The 18,826-nt window shown below is 41.1% G+C and overlaps 1 long non-coding RNA gene across 2 annotated transcripts in view; it reads left to right on the forward strand.

Moving 5' to 3' along the window:
- LOC139765208 (uncharacterized) overlaps positions 1-18,826 on the forward strand; it is a 91,441-nt gene that overhangs the window by 52,166 nt on the left and 20,449 nt on the right. The window contains exon 2 of one of the 2 annotated variants that reach the window (XR_011716606.1): positions 4,710-7,397. This is a non-coding gene — a long non-coding RNA (uncharacterized lncRNA). Of the gene's footprint in view, positions 1-4,709; positions 7,398-18,826 lie in introns of those variants that run through there. The other variant, XR_011716607.1, reaches the window with a different exon arrangement.

Genomic DNA, 18,826 nt, shown 5'->3' on the forward strand with positions numbered 1-18,826 from the left:
AGCGCAAGGAAACAGACGAAAGAAATGGCCCACCCCCCCCCCCATACACATGTATATACATACGTCCACACACGCAAATATACATACCTACACAGCTTTCCATGGTTTACCCCAGACGCTTCACATGCCTTGATTCAATCCACTGACAGCACGTCAACCCCGGTATACCACATCGCTCCAATTCACTCTATTCCTTGCCCTCCTTTCACCCTCCTGCATGTTCAGGCCCCGATCACACAAAATCTTTTTCACTCCATCTTTCCACCTCCAATTTGGTCTCCCTCTTCTCCTCGTTCCCTCCACCTCCGACACATATATCCTCTTGGTCAATCTTTCCTCACTCATTCTCTCCATGTGCCCAAACCACTTCAAAACACCCTCTTCTGCTCTCTCAACCACGCTCTTTTTATTTCCACACATCTCTCTTACCCTTACGTTACTCACGCGATCAAACCACCTCACACCACACATTGTCCTCAAACATCTTATTTCCAGCACATCCATCCTCCTGCGCACAACTCTATCCATAGCCCACGCCTCGCAACCATACAACATTGTTGGAACCACTATTCCTTCAAACATACCCATTTTTGCTTTCCGAGATAATGTTCTCGACTTCCACACATTCTTCAAGGCTCCCAGAATTTTCGCCCCCTCCCCCACCCTATGATCCACTTCCGCTTCCATGGTTCCATCCGCTGCCAGATCCACTCCCAGATATCTAAAACACTTCACTTCCTCCAGTTTTTCTCCATTCAAACTCACCTCCCAATTGACTTGAACCTCAACCCTACTGTACCTAATAACCTTGCTCTTATTCACATTTACTCTTAACTTTCTTCTTCCACACACTTTACCAAACTCAGTCACCAGCTTCTGCAGTTTCTCACATGAATCAGCCACCAGCGCTGTATCATCAGCGAACAACAACTGACTCACTTCCCAAGCTCTTTCATCCCCAACAGACTTCATACTTGCCCCTCTTTCCAAAACTCTTGCATTTACCTCCCTAACAACCCCATCCATAAACAAATTAAACAACCATGGAGACATCACACACCCCTGCCGCAAACCTACATTCACTGAGAACCAATCACTTTCCTCTCTTCCTACATGTACACATGCCTTACATCCTCGATAAAAACTTTTCACTGTTTCTAACAACTTGCCTCCCACACCATATATTCTTAATACCTTCCACAGAGCATCTCTATCAACTCTATCATATGCCTTCTCCAGATCCATAAATGCTACATACAAATCCATTTGCTTTTCTAAGTATTTCTCACATACATTCTTCAAAGCAAACACCTGATCCACACATCCTCTACCACTTCTGAAACCACACTGCTCTTCCCCGATCTGATGCTCTGTACATGCCTTCACCCTCTCAATCAATACCCTCCCATATAATTTACCAGGAATACTCAACAAACTTATACCTCTGTAATTTGAGCACTCACTCTTATCCCCTTTGCCTTTGTACAATGGCACTATGCACGCATTCCGCCAATCCTCAGGCACCTCACCATGAGTCATACATACATTGAATAACCTTACCAACCAGTCCACAATACAGTCACCCCCTTTTTTAATAAATTCCACTGCAATACCATCCAAACCTGCTGCCTTGCCGGCTTTCATCTTCCGCATAGCTTTCACTACCTCTTCTCTGTTTACCAAATCATTTTCCCTAACCCTCTCACTTTGCACACCACCTCGACCAAAACACCCTATATCTGCCACTCTATCATCAAACACATTCAACAAACCTTCAAAATACTCACTCCATCTCCTTCTCACATCACCACTACTTGTTATCACCTCTCCATTTGCGCCCTTCACTGAAGTTCCCATTTGCTCCCTTGTCTTACGCACTTTATTTACCTCCTTCCAGAACATCTTTTTATTCTCTCTAAAATTTAATGATACTCTCTCACCCCAACTCTCATTTGCCCTTTTTTTCACCTCTTGCACCTTTCTCTTGACCTCCTGTCTCTTTCTTTTATACATCTCCCACTCAATTGCATTTTTTCCCTGCAAAAATCGTCCAAATGCCTCTCTCTTCTCTTTCACTAATACTCTTACTTCTTCATCCCACCACTCACTACCCTTTCTAATCAACCCACCTCCCACTCTTCTCATGCCACAAGTATCTTTTGCGCAATCCATCACTGATTTCCTAAATACATCCCATTCCTCCCCCACTCCCCTTACTTCCATTGTTCTCACCTTTTTCCATTCTGTACTCAGTCTCTCCTGGTACTTCCTCACACAGGTCTCCTTCCCAAGCTCACTTACTCTCACCACCCTCTTCACCCCAACATTCACTCTTCTTTTCTGAAAACCCATACAAATCTTCACCTTAGCCTCCACAAGATAGTGATCAGACATCCCTCCAGTTGCACCTCTCAGCACATTAACATCCAAAAGTCTCTCTTTCGCACGCCTGTCAATTAACACGTAATCCAATAACGCTCTCTGGCCATCTCTCCTACTTACATAAGTATACTTATGTATATCTCGCTTTTTAAACCAGGTATTCCCAATCATCAGTCCTTTTTCAGCACATAAAGCTACAAGCTCTTCACCATTTCCATTTACAACACTGAACACCCCATGTATACCAATTATTCCCTCAACTGCCACATTACTCACCTTTGCATTCAAATCACCCATCACTATAACCCGGTCTCGTGCATCAAAACCACTAACACACTCATTCAGCTGCTCCCAAAACATATATATATATATATATATATATATATATATATATATATATATATATATATATATATATATATATATAACAAATAAGACTAATTCACATCAAACCATAATGAACTATACCAAACAACTTGACTGTTTGAATATGATTTACTAGTAGTCTTCCCTATATCAATCAAGTGGGATATGGCTTGGTTTGCATATCTTTTATCATTCTTCAGTCAGTGGCTGCAGAGTAAAGACGTGCCCGAGAGAGCTCCTGGTGTTCCTCAAAATAAAATAAAAACCGATAGCCACAGCAAGTTAGCGTTCCTTCAGAATCATTATTGGTCGTGATGACCAAATTTGTAAAAGATGTTCGGCTGCTTAGCAGCTTGGATCTGAAATTTGAGAACAAAATTGCTAGTGGGGCTCAGGGAACTGTCTTCCAAGGCAGCTGGCAGGGGAATGTTGTAGCCATCAAAAAGTTTGAGACTCATACAAACTTGATGCGAGAACTTGAGGCCCTGGCACAGCTTCAGGAGGTCGACAACATCTGCCGCTTGGTTGGGTACTGTGAGGAAGAGGCAGTGATTGTTTTGCATCTTTATGAAGGGATTACCCTCCGGCAATTCCTTTCCACTAGTGCTTCCTCTGGCCAGGAGGTGATCGCTCGCTCTGTCTTCATTTTGTTGGCCGATATCTGTCAAACATTGGAGGACATTACAAAACTGGACTGGTCTCATCAAGACCTGCACAAAAACAACGTTCTGGTTATAAAGGATTCTTCCGGCTCTCTCAGACCAGTTCTGATTGATTTTGGACTGGCACTGAAGATGTGCCCAACAAAGCAGACTGCCCGTGGTTGCTCCACCTGCAAGGGCGTAAATGGGAAAGATTTTATTGGACTCCGACTGATCGCTAAGGCACTCTGTCATATGGTGGGCAGCAGGAGCACCCCCATCTTGCACCAAGTTGAAAAGGCATTTGCCACAGTCAAATTAACAACCTGCCACAAAATCTGCTTGTGCGGTATAAAAACTTCAGTGAAAGAGGCCATTCAAGCTCTTGATGAGTAGATTGCCGGGGGTATGTGAACAAGGAGCCATGATTACACGTAAATCCACCCCCTCCGTCACCAAAAGGAGCACCTTATTGAAAAATACTAATAAAAATGGATCTTAGACGACCAGCTGACCTCCCCGTTGTCAATATTACAATCTTTATACTTCTCTTATTTATATTTACTTTTCGTTCATTTTAATGATTTGCTGGGATTATCCCCGCTCGGTCCTGAAGCTACAGAGGGCGTGACCATTATCGATAGGTTGTGCCCCAACCATCATCATTCAAGGTGGAAGTGGACGACTCTCAACTAACGCGGAGATTTATGCTCAGTTCGAAACTGTGAGATGGTGAGGCTTTGCAATTTTTTCCTCTCAGATAGAGGTGGCTACAAGTATATCGTGGCGGGATCCCAATTCTTTTAATATACCCCAATTTTTTCTGGCATAATATAGGAAGGACCGTGGTAGCGGCCAAACAGCAAACTTCGGATTAGTGACAAAATAGTAATAAAAAAGTTCATTACCTAAATGAGCATAAATAAAATATGGCAGCACCGTATAAAGTGTAATCAACAAAACTGAAGCAGCAACTCATAATATTAAAACCGTATTAAAACAAAACGTGAGGACATTATAATGGGCTTCGCCATCCTGTACTTATCACTAAGGAAATCCTCATTACGACTTGATCCTTGTTAGAGGGATCCTTTAAATACTTTGTGTAGTGATAATTATTTCAGTTTATATGGAATTATATTATCATATAACATTATTGTATTATATGTTGCTTTCGTAACAGGCAATTATATTTCTTTTAAAAAGGACTTGTCATTATTGCGCGGGATTAAGGTTCGATTGTGTATTGTAACAAGAACACTACCTTGGCGTCATTCCAGAAATGATGTTTCACTCAATTCATCTCCCTTCACCTTACAGCTACCTTGACATGGCACACATTGCATGGTGCCAGGTGTGCCGACGCCTCATGTACTTCTGGCTATGAAGAGGAGCTGCTTGTGTGAGAGGGAAGAAGGTTGATGACAAGAATGAGGTGCTCTACGTGGTCGGCTGTTGAAGAAAGGCCACACTACTCCTGATGCAGATCTCATGAAGCAAGTGAAGAACAGATGAAGGAGTTTAGTGCAGCTGCAGGCAGTCTGAATGTCCACAGTGTGAAGTCAAAAGAAAAGTGGGTATCAACCCTCACTTTCAGGCAACACACCTCAGAACCTGTAAGTTCTGTTGCTTCAAGCATGTCTTTGGAAAGATACACTGCCCAGCTAGTAATAAACAGTGTATGAAGAGTGGCAGGACTGGATATTTCGAGCAGGTGTGACAACTTCAGCAGTTCAGAAGATAAGTGTATACGGCAGATTAGCAAATAAGATTCGAAGGGTGTTACATGTGAGCAAAAGCGGTGTCCCAGGTAACCTCCAACCAGTTAAGAGGACCCGTTTACTTTTTTCTTACAAGATCAACCAGTGTCTTTCCAAATGGATACAGGAGCTGAGGTCAGTGTGTTGCCTTAAAGAATCTACGACAAGTTGAAATGAAAATCAGAGTTGAAACGCACAAAGACTGTATTGGTTGCTTTCACGTAAAATGAAAGTAAAATTAAATCCCTTGATTCCAAATGATATTGGTTTATTAAGGTTTCCAAATTATGTTTTGCTTATACCCTGAGGCTGTAAAGAACATTTTAGTACATGTTATATTTTAACGATCTGTTAATATTCGTCTTGCATTTTGAAAATCGGTAAAGGCCATGTTCACATATTTAGTAATTTTAACCATATTACTTTTGTCTTGAAATTTTGGTTTATTAAGGTTCCCAATTTAAAGTTTGCTTAAACCCTGCTGCTTCATTTTAATGAATATTTTAGTGCATATGATAGTTTTTATGATGTGTTACTATTAGTCTTGCATTTCAAAAAGCCTAAAAGACATTTTTTATGTAATTGTAGAGTCACAGAGTGGGGTAAGGGGCGAAGGTCTTGGGAGCGATGAAGAATGTGGAAAGAGAACGTTATCTCGAAGAGCAAAAATTGGTATGTCTGAAGGAATAGTAGTTCCACCAATAATGTTGTGAGTCATGGAGGGTTGGAAATGATACGTTTGAGGACAGTATGTAAAGTGAGGTGGTTTTATCGAATATGTAATGAAAGGGGGAGAGAGAGGTGTGGTTATAAAAAGTGTCGTTGACAGCAGAAGAGGGTGTGTTAAAATGGTTTGGACGTATGCTAAAAATGACTGAGGAAAGGTTGACAAAGAGGATATATGTGTCAGAGGTAGAGGGAGACCAAATAGGTGGAAGAATGGAGTGAAAAAGATTTTGAGCGTGAAAGGTGTGCATGGAATAGAGTAAACTGGAATGATGTGGTATACGGGAGTTAACATGCTGTCAGTGAACTGAAACAGAAGAAGTGAAACATCTGGGGTAAACCATGGAAACAAGAGTCAGTTAAGCAATGAATCAATGTAATCTTTTGTGATTTTATACTAAAGAAGTCATTAAAAACAAAGGGCCTTTGCATGTGGGACTTGGTTTCCATGTGTTTTGCTGACTTCATAAGAGACCAGATTTTCATAGGTTAAATTGCATTTTTAAGTGGACCATTAAGTTTACCATTGTCACTATATACCCATGAAATGGAAAATACTCTCGAGTCATAATGTGTAAGTTGAAATAACCACATGTCCTTTGTAACTCAAATTTTATGATTTTATGCTTCTTGTGGTGTAAAGATCATATCAGATGATCATTATTAAGTCAATAGATCTTACAATAAGTGTGGGAGTGAAAATGGCCTTGAAACTTCATGAGTGGTGTCTTAAGAGTCACCTTTCCATCACCTGAGTCTGGCCACATTTTAAGTAGCTTTTAGTTTGCACTGTTTAGGTATGCTTTATTTTCCTGATAGTATATGGGCCACCTTAGGCCTATAAACATACTGGTTTATCAATGGGTATTGCTGCCATGTACCTCAGTCACCTGGGTTGAGTTTGTGTGTTTTTCTGCATTTAGGGTGCATTCTGGTTTTTTTTATTATTATTATTATTATTGCATAGCTGTCAAGGTGTATTTTATATGTTCTGAAGGTTATTCTGCAGAAATTTGGACTTCAACTTTTCATTTACTTCAGCCACACTAGGGTAGGGGTTGAGAATACTTATGACTGCTTGAAATGGATTAAAGATCAGACTCCAGTGTTAAAAGCAGTGATATGTTCTTCAGAATTAATCTTATTTGCAGCTTTTACATTATGCTCTATATTCATCCATTTGTTTAGCTATACCATATAGGCCTTTTAGTGTCCACTAGGTTAGCTTGCTTAGAACATCCTATACATACAACTTTATACGATCATTCTTAACATCTGGTTTCATATGAACAGGTATGGGACCAATGCTGTTGACCATCAGTGGTGAAATCTTTCCAGGGTGGGCATGATCATCTTGCAATAGTCTGTCTGCTGATGTCAACTGGGGGTCTAATCTTGTGATTCACTTTTCTTACCCTAGATGTTTTACTTAAACATGGTAAGTATGGCAATACATGTTGTAATTACATCAAGGAATTGTCATCTATTGCAATTATAATTAAAAGCGTATACCATACTTGAATACCTCTGTTAGTTACATCCATTTTTGTAAAGATTATTTTTAGCTTCACGAAGGGTTTGGCTTTCTCAACATGTTCTGCAAACAGTTAATGAATAAGCCGACTTCATTGCAAATAATTTTCATGATACAACTTGTATCATCAGTTACTGTACTGCTCTTAAAAACAGGTGTTGATATGTGACAGTTTGTTCTGTCATGGTCGGTTTATATGCAGAGATGATGGTAAAGTAACAATTATGTTTCAGCAGATTTTTATTACCACACAAGTTCTGTTAGTGTAAATATCAGTACACATGGTAAAGAACACCATATTTATTTGAACATTCATAGAACCTACAATCATCAAATTTTTTACTTTATACTACTTGAGGAACACATCCTTAAAAGTCCTCTTCTCCACTTCCACTGTTTCTATAAAACAACCACATTTCTATATAACAAAATTACATGTATCAGGATATAAAAAGTTAAGGGATAATCAGTAGTGATTATATGCTAATTAAGATTAATATATGTTGCATTACAATTTTGGTAAGTCATAGTGAATACACTTAACATATGAAATATTTTTTATATTTTCATTACACCTGATCAGGTGTTTGCTTTAAAGAATGTATGTGAGAAATACTTAGAAAAAAGATGGAATTCTATTTAGCATTTATGATATTCATGCATATGGTATTGAATTGATAAGTGTCTGTGGGGCCTGGATGTGGATAGGGAACTGTGGTTTTGGTGCATCATACAAGACAGCTAGAGACTGAGTGTGAACGAATGTGGCCTTTTTTGTCTGTTCCTGGTGCTGCCTCACTGGAGGGGGGGGGGGGGAGATGCTATTTCATGTGTGGTAGGTTGGCGACGGGAATGAATGAAAGCAGCAAGTATATGGATACTTACATGTGTATATATGTATGTGTCTGTGTATGTATAAGTATGTATACATTGAAATGTATATGTATGTATATGTGCTGGTGTGGGTGTGTATGTATATACATGTGTATATGGGTGGGTTGTACTATTCCTTGTCTTTTTCCTTGCGTTACCTTGCAAACACAGGAGACGGCTTGGGAAGTGAGTCAGTTGTTGTTCGCTGATGATACAGCGCTGGTGGCTGATTCATGTGAGAAACTGCAGAAGCTGGTGACTGAGTTTGGTAAAGTGTGTGGAAGAAGAAAGTTAAGAGTAAATGTGAATAAGAGCAAGGTTATTAGGTACAGTAGGGTTGAGGGTCAAGTCAATTGGGAGGTGAGTTTGAATGGAGAAAAACTGGAGGAAGTGAAGTGTTTTAGATATCTGGGAGTGGATCTGTCAGCGGATGGAACCATGGAAGCGGAAGTGGATCATAGGGTGGGGGAGGGGGCGAAAATTTTGGGAGCCTTGAAAAATGTGTGGAAGTCGAGAACATTATCTCGGAAAGCAAAAATGGGTATGTTTGAAGGAATAGTGGTTCCAACAATGCTGTATGGTTGCGAGGCGTGGGCTATGGATAGAGTTGTGCGCAGGAGGATGGATGTGCTGGAAATGAGATGTTTGAGGACAATGTGTGGTGTGAGGTGGTTTGATCGAGTAAGTAACGTAAGGGTAAGAGAGATGTGTGGAAATAAAAAGAGCGTGGTTGAGAGAGCAGAAGAGGGTGTTTTGAAATGGTTTGGGCACATGGAGAGAATGAGTGAGGAAAGATTGACCAAGAGGATATATGTGTCGGAGGTGGAGGGAACGAGGAGAAGAGGGAGACCAAATTGGAGGTGGAAAGATGGAGTGAAAAAGATTTTGTGTGATCGGGGCCTGAACATGCAGGAGGGTGAAAGGAGGGCAAGGAATAGAGTGAAATGGAGCGATGTGGTATACAGGGGTTGACGTGCTGTCAGTGGATTGAATCAAGGCATGTGAAGCGTCTGGGGTAAACCATGGAAAGCTGTGTAGGTATGTATATTTGCGTGTGTGGACGTGTGTATGTACATGTGTATGGGGGGGGGTTGGGCCATTTCTTTCGTCTGTTTCCTTGCGCTACCTCGCAAACGCGGGAGACAGCGACAAAGTATAAAAAAAAAAAAAAAAAAAAAAAAAAAAGATATTTTCATTATACATAATCGCTGTTTCACGCGTCAGCGAGGTAGCAACAGGAAACAGATGAAGAATGGCCCATCCACTCATACACATATATATATATATCCATAAACACCCACATACGCACAAATACATACCAACACACACATACACAGACATTACATACATACACAAGTACATATTCCTACTTGCATGCCTTCATCCATTCCTGTCACTATCCCACCCCACAAGAAAACAGCATCTCCATCCCCTGCTTCAGTGAGGCATCACCAGTAATACAGACAAATAGTCCATATTTGTTCACACTTAGTCCCTAGCTGTCATGTGTAGTGCACTGAAACCACAGTTCACTATCCACATCCAGGCCCCACAAAACTTTCCAGTACCCCAGATGCACATGTCCAGGTTCAGTCCAGTGACAGTACATTGACCCCGGTATACCACATCATTTCAATTCACTCTATTCCTTGCATGCCTTTCACCCTCCAGTATGTTCATGCCCCGATATCTCAAAATCTTTTTCACACCATCCTTCCACCTCCAATTTGGTGTCCCACTTCTCCTCATTCCCTCCACCTCTTGCACATATATCTTATTTGTCAATCTTTCCTCACTCATTCTCTCCATGTGACCAAACCACTTCAAGACACCCTCTTCTGCTCTCTCAAGCACACTCTTTTTATTACCACACATCTCTCTTACCCTTTCATTACTTACTCGATCAAACCACCTCACACCACATATTGTCCTCAAACATTTTGTTTCCAACACATCCACCCTGCTCCACACAACTGCATCTATAGCCCATGCCTCACAACCATGTAACATTGTTGGAACCACTATTCCTTCAAACACTCATTTTCGCTCTTGAGCGCACGCGCAGGGGGAGGGCGTGCCATTTCATGTGTGGCACGGTGGCTGTGGGAATGGATGAAGGCAGCAAGTATGAATATGTATAAGTGTATATATGTATATGTCTGTGTATGTATATGTATGTATACAGTGAAATGTATAGGTATGTTTATGTGCGTGTGTGGGCACTTATGTATATACATGTGTATGTGTTTGGGTTGGGCCATTTTGTCTGTTTCCTTGCCCTACCTTGCTAATGCAGGAGTCAGCGACTAAGTATAATAAAAAAAAAATAATATAATTCATATTTATATACATAATCACTTTCCCATGTCAGTGGGGTAGCGCCGGGAAACATGAAGAATGGCCTATTGACTCATATACACATTTATATTTATTATATTTATTTATTTTACTTTGTCACTGTCTCCCGCTTTAGGGAGGTAGCACAAGGAAACAGACAAAAGAATGGCCCAACCCACCCAAATACACATGTATATACATACATCTCCACACACGCAAATATAAATACCTATACATCTCAACGTATACATATATATACACACATAGACATATACATATATGTATACACACAGACATATACATATATACACATGTACATAATTCATACTGTCTGCCTTTATTCATTCCCATCGCCACCCTGCCACACATAAAATAACAACCCCTTCCCCCGCATGTGTGCAAGGTAGTGCTAAGAAAAGACAACAAAGGCCACATTTATTCACACTCAGTCTCTAGCTGTCATATAATAATGCACCGAAACCACAGCTCCCTTTCCACATCCAGGCCCCACAGAACTTTCCATGGTTTACCCCAGACGCTTCACATGCCCTGGTTCAATACACTGACAGCACGTTGACCCCAGTATACCACATCATTCCAGTTCACTCTATTCCTTGCACGCCTTTCACCTTCCTGCATGTTCAGGCCCCAATCACTAAAAATCTTTTTCACTCCATCTTTCCACCTCCAATTTGGTCTCCCACTTCTCATTCCCTCCACCTCTGACACATATATCCTCTTGGTCAGTCTTTCCTCACTCATTTTCTCCATGTGACCAAACCATTTCAAAACCCTCTTCTGCTCTTTCAACCACACTTTTCATTACCACACCTCTCTCTTACCCTATTATTACTTAATCAAACCACCTCACACAACATATTGTCCTCAAACATCTCATTTCCAGCACATCCACCCTCCTCTCCACAACTCTATCTATAGCCCACGCCTGGCACCCATATAACATTGTTGGAACCATTATTCCTTCAAACATACCCATTTTTGCTTTCCGAGATAATATTCTCGACTTCCACACATTCTTCAATGCTCCCAGAACTTTCGCCCCCTCCCCCACCCTATGATTCACTTCTGCTCCCATGGTTCCATCCGCTGCCAAATCCACTCCCAGATATCTAAAACACTTCACTTCCTCCACTTTTTCTCCATTCAGACTTGCCTCCCAATTGACTTGTCCCTCAACCCTACTGTACCTAATAACCTTGCTCTTATTCACATTTACTCTCAGCTTTCTTCCTTCACACACTTTACCAAACTCAGTCACCAGCTTCTGCAGTTTCTCACCCACATCAGCCACCAGCGCTGTATCATCAGCGAACAACAACTGACTCACTTCCCAAGCTCTCTCATCCCCAAAAGACTGCATACTTGCCCCTCTTTCCAAAACTCTTGCATTCACCTCCCTAACAATCCCATCCATAAACAAATTAAACAACCATGGAGACATCACACACCCCTGCAGCAAACCTACATTCACTGAGGACCAGTCACTGTCAATCATATAATTTCCCAGGAATACTCAACAAACTTATACCTCTGTAATTTGAGCACTCACCCTTATCCCATTTACCTTTGTACAATGGCACTATGCAAGCATTCAGCCAGTCCTCAGGCACCTCACCATGAGTCATACATACATTAAATAACCTTACCAACCAGTCAACAATACAGTCACCCCTTTTTTGATAAATTCCACTGCAAAACCATCCAAACCCACTGCCTTGCCAGCTTTCATCTTCCACAAAGCTTTTACTACCTCTTCTCTGTTTACCAAATCACATTTATATGTATACTTAAACAATCATATACTTATCAACATATACATACAAACACATGTACATATTCATACTTGCTTGCCTTCATCCATTCCGGTCGCTACCCCACCCCACAGGAAACAGCATCACTACCCGTGCTTCAGTGAGGCCATTCATTCACACTCATTCTTTAGCTGTCATGTGTAATGCACCAAAACCACAGCTCTCTATCCACATCCATGTCCCACAGACACTTATCAATTCAATACCATATGCACGAATATTTTAAAGCAAAATTTATCTGGTTCACTGGTGACTGGGAGCTTGCTGGAATTCATTGGAAAATAGATATAATCACAGAAACATTGATTCATTTTACATATCTTTATAGCTTAGAAAATGCAATTGTCTTTTGCTAAAAAAGTAATTTTTTGATATAATTTCTATGTCACACAAATTTTGTAGTTATGTAATATGTAATACAGTACAGTGTCATAAAAAAACTATCCTCATGCTTAGCACTGACATTGCTTAGGTTCTTTGTTTGGAATCTTATCTACAAAAACATACTGGGTAGCCTTAATCACTGAAATTTATGAGTTTAGCCATTACTAATATTATTATTTTTATTATTATACTTTGTCACTGTCTCCCGTGTTAGTGAGGTAGCACAGGGAAACAGATGAAAGAATGGCCCAATCCACCCACATACACCTGTTATACATACACGTCCACACACGCACATATACATACCTATACATCTCAATTTATACATATATATACACACACAGACATATACATATATACACATGCACATAATTCATACTGTCTGCCCTTATTCATTCCCGTCGCCACCCTGCCCCACATGAAATGGCAACCTCCTCCCCCCAGCATATGCGTGAGGTAGCACTTGGAAAAAACAACAAAGGCCACATTCATTCATACTCAGTCTCTAGCTGTCGTATATAATGCACCGAAACCACAGCTCCCTTTCCACATCCAGGCCCCACAGAACTTTCCATGGTTTACCCTAGACACCTCACATGCCCTGGTTCAATCCATTCACAGCACGTTCACCCCAGTATACCACATCATTCCAGTTCATTCTATTCCTTGCACGCCTTTCACCCTCTTGCATTTTCAGGCCCCGATTACTAAGAATCTTTTTCACTCCATCTTTCCACCTCAAATTTGGTCTCCCACTTCTCCTCGTTCCCTCCACCTCTGACACATATATCCTCTTTGTCAATCTTTCCTCACTCATTCTCTCCATGTGACCAAACCATTTCAAAGCACCTTCTTCTGCTCTCAACTACACTCTTTTTATTACCACACATCTTTCTTACCCTTTCAATACTTACTCAATCAAACCACCTCACACCACATATTGTCCTCAAACATCTCATTTCAAGCACACCCACCCTGCTCCGTGCAACTCTATTTGTAGCCCACGCCTCGCAACCATATAACATTGTTGGAACCACTATTCCTTCAAACATACCCATTTTTGCTTTCCGAGATAATGTTCTTGACTTCCACACATTTTTCAGTGCTCCAAGAACTTTTGCCCCCTCCCCCCACCCTATGATTTAATTCCACTTCCATGGTTCCATCCGCTGCCAAATCCACTCCTAGATATCTAAAACACTTCACTTCCTCCAGTTTTTCTCCATTTAAACTTACCTCCCAGTTGACTTGTCCCTCAACCCTACTGTACCTAATAACCTTGCTCTTATTCACATTTACTCTCAGCCTTCTTCTTTCACACACTTTACCAAACTCAGTCACCAGCTTCTGCAATTTTTCACCCACATCAGCCACCAGCACTGTATCATCGGCGAACAATAACTGACTCACTTCGCACGCTCTCTCATCCACAACAGACTGCATACTTGCCCCTCTATCCAAAACTTTTGCATTCACCTCCCTAACAACCCCATCCATAAACAAATTAAACAACCATGGAGACATCATGCACCCCTGCACTCACCTTTATCCCCTTTGCCTTTGTACAATGGCACTATGCAAGCATTCCACCAATCCTCAAACACCTCACCATGAGTCATACATACAAAAAGTCACCCCTTTCTTAATAAATTCCACTGCAATACCATCCAAACCCGCTGCCTTGCCAGCTTTCATCTTCAAAAGCTTTTACTACCGTGTCTTTCAAAGAAAATAAAAACACTTGGGACATTTTACCATGATAATTTCACACTTCTTCAGGGTTGTCCAGACCATGTTCTCTCTCATCAGAGAGGACTTGCCCCTTTAAGGAAGGGAAATGAGTGAATGAAATCATAAAACTAAATATGAATGGTGAAAAACTGAAAAAAGTCAGTTCTGAGTTTATGGCGATTGGTCATGTGTGTTCAAAAACTATTTATTTATTTATTTTGCTTTGTCACTGTCTCCCGTGTTAGCGAGGTAGTGCAAGGAAACAGACGAAAGAATGGCCCAACCCACCCACATACACGTGTATATACATACACATCCACACATGCAAATATACATACCTATACATCTCAACTTATACATATATATACACACACTTTTTTTTTTTTTTTTTGCTTTCTCCCGCGTTTGCGAGGTAGCGCAAGGAAACAGACGAAGAAATGGCCCAACCCACCCCCATACACATGTATATACATACGTCCACACACGCAAAATATACATACCTACACAGCTTTCCATGGTTTACCCCAGACGCTTCACATGCCCTGATTCAATCCACTGACAGCACGTCAACCCTGGTATACCACATCGATCCAATTCACTCTATTCCTTGCCCTCCTTTCACCCTCCTGCATGTTCAGGCCCCGATCACACATAATCTTTTTCACTCCATCTTTCCACCTCTAATTTGGTCTCCCACTTCTCCTCGTTCCCTCCACCTCCAACACATATTCTTGGTCAACCTTTCCTCACTCATTCTCTCCATGTGCCCAAACCATTTCAAAACACCCTCTTCTGCTCTCTTAACCACACTTTTCATTACCACACCTCTCTCTTACCCTATTATTACTTAATCAAACCACCTCACACAACATATTGTCCTCAAACATCTCATTTCCAGCACATCCACCCTCCTCTCCACAACTCTATCTATAGCCCACGCCTGGCACCCATATAACATTGTTGGAACCATTATTCCTTCAAACATACCCATTTTTGCTTTCCGAGATAATATTCTCGACTTCCACACATTCTTCAATGCTCCCAGAACTTTCGCCCCCTCCCCCACCCTATGATTCACTTCTGCTCCCATGGTTCCATCCGCTGCCAAATCCACTCCCAGATATCTAAAACACTTCACTTCCTCCACTTTTTCTCCATTCAGACTTGCCTCCCAATTGACTTGTCCCTCAACCCTACTGTACCTAATAACCTTGCTCTTATTCACATTTACTCTCAGCTTTCTTCCTTCACACACTTTACCAAACTCAGTCACCAGCTTCTGCAGTTTCTCACCCACATCAGCCACCAGCGCTGTATCATCAGCGAACAACAACTGACTCACTTCCCAAGCTCTCTCATCCCCAAAAGACTGCATACTTGCCCCTCTTTCCAAAACTCTTGCATTCACCTCCCTAACAATCCCATCCATAAACAAATTAAACAACCATGGAGACATCACACACCCCTGCAGCAAACCTACATTCACTGAGGACCAGTCACTGTCAATCATATAATTTCCCAGGAATACTCAACAAACTTATACCTCTGTAATTTGAGCACTCACCCTTATCCCATTTACCTTTGTACAATGGCACTATGCAAGCATTCAGCCAGTCCTCAGGCACCTCACCATGAGTCATACATACATTAAATAACCTTACCAACCAGTCAACAATACAGTCACCCCTTTTTTGATAAATTCCACTGCAAAACCATCCAAACCCACTGCCTTGCCAGCTTTCATCTTCCACAAAGCTTTTACTACCTCTTCTCTGTTTACCAAATCACATTTATATGTATACTTAAACAATCATATACTTATCAACATATACATACAAACACATGTACATATTCATACTTGCTTGCCTTCATCCATTCCGGTCGCTACCCCACCCCACAGGAAACAGCATCACTACCCGTGCTTCAGTGAGGCCATTCATTCACACTCATTCTTTAGCTGTCATGTGTAATGCACCAAAACCACAGCTCTCTATCCACATCCATGTCCCACAGACACTTATCAATTCAATACCATATGCACGAATATTTTAAAGCAAAATTTATCTGGTTCACTGGTGACTGGGAGCTTGCTGGAATTCATTGGAAAATAGATATAATCACAGAAACATTGATTCATTTTACATATCTTTATAGCTTAGAAAATGCAATTGTCTTTTGCTAAAAAAGTAATTTTTTGATATAATTTCTATGTCACACAAATTTTGTAGTTATGTAATATGTAATACAGTACAGTGTCATAAAAAAACTATCCTCATGCTTAGCACTGACATTGCTTAGGTTCTTTGTTTGGAATCTTATCTACAAAAACATACTGGGTAGCCTTAATCACTGAAATTTATGAGTTTAGCCATTACTAATATTATTATTTTTATTATTATACTTTGTCACTGTCTCCCGTGTTAGTGAGGTAGCACAGGGAAACAGATGAAAGAATGGCCCAATCCACCCACATACACCTGTTATACATACACGTCCACACACGCACATATACATACCTATACATCTCAATTTATACATATATATACACACACAGACATATACATATATACACATGCACATAATTCATACTGTCTGCCCTTATTCATTCCCGTCGCCACCCTGCCCCACATGAAATGGCAACCTCCTCCCCCCAGCATATGCGTGAGGTAGCACTTGGAAAAAACAACAAAGGCCACATTCATTCATACTCAGTCTCTAGCTGTCGTATATAATGCACCGAAACCACAGCTCCCTTTCCACATCCAGGCCCCACAGAACTTTCCATGGTTTACCCTAGACACCTCACATGCCCTGGTTCAATCCATTCACAGCACGTTCACCCCAGTATACCACATCATTCCAGTTCATTCTATTCCTTGCACGCCTTTCACCCTCTTGCATTTTCAGGCCCCGATTACTAAGAATCTTTTTCACTCCATCTTTCCACCTCAAATTTGGTCTCCCACTTCTCCTCGTTCCCTCCACCTCTGACACATATATCCTCTTTGTCAATCTTTCCTCACTCATTCTCTCCATGTGACCAAACCATTTCAAAGCACCTTCTTCTGCTCTCAACTACACTCTTTTTATTACCACACATCTTTCTTACCCTTTCAATACTTACTCAATCAAACCACCTCACACCACATATTGTCCTCAAACATCTCATTTCAAGCACACCCACCCTGCTCCGTGCAACTCTATTTGTAGCCCACGCCTCGCAACCATATAACATTGTTGGAACCACTATTCCTTCAAACATACCCATTTTTGCTTTCCGAGATAATGTTCTTGACTTCCACACATTTTTCAGTGCTCCAAGAACTTTTGCCCCCTCCCCCACCCTATGATTTAATTCCACTTCCATGGTTCCATCCGCTGCCAAATCCACTCCTAGATATCTAAAACACTTCACTTCCTCCAGTTTTTCTCCATTTAAACTTACCTCCCAGTTGACTTGTCCCTCAACCCTACTGTACCTAATAACCTTGCTCTTATTCACATTTACTCTCAGCCTTCTTCTTTCACACACTTTACCAAACTCAGTCACCAGCTTCTGCAATTTTTCACCCACATCAGCCACCAGCACTGTATCATCGGCGAACAATAACTGACTCACTTCGCACGCTCTCTCATCCACAACAGACTGCATACTTGCCCCTCTATCCAAAACTTTTGCATTCACCTCCCTAACAACCCCATCCATAAACAAATTAAACAACCATGGAGACATCATGCACCCCTGCACTCACCTTTATCCCCTTTGCCTTTGTACAATGGCACTATGCAAGCATTCCACCAATCCTCAAACACCTCACCATGAGTCATACATACAAAAAGTCACCCCTTTCTTAATAAATTCCACTGCAATACCATCCAAACCCGCTGCCTTGCCAGCTTTCATCTTCAAAAGCTTTTACTACCGTGTCTTTCAAAGAAAATAAAAACACTTGGGACATTTTACCATGATAATTTCACACTTCTTCAGGGTTGTCCAGACCATGTTCTCTCTCATCAGAGAGGACTTGCCCCTTTAAGGAAGGGAAATGAGTGAATGAAATCATAAAACTAAATATGAATGGTGAAAAACTGAAAAAAGTCAGTTCTGAGTTTATGGCGATTGGTCATGTGTGTTCAAAAACTATTTATTTATTTATTTTGCTTTGTCACTGTCTCCCGTGTTAGCGAGGTAGTGCAAGGAAACAGACGAAAGAATGGCCCAACCCACCCACATACACGTGTATATACATACACATCCAC

Source organism: Panulirus ornatus, chromosome 53, assembly GCF_036320965.1.
Source record: "Panulirus ornatus isolate Po-2019 chromosome 53, ASM3632096v1, whole genome shotgun sequence".
Taxonomy (NCBI): domain Eukaryota; kingdom Metazoa; phylum Arthropoda; class Malacostraca; order Decapoda; family Palinuridae; genus Panulirus; species Panulirus ornatus.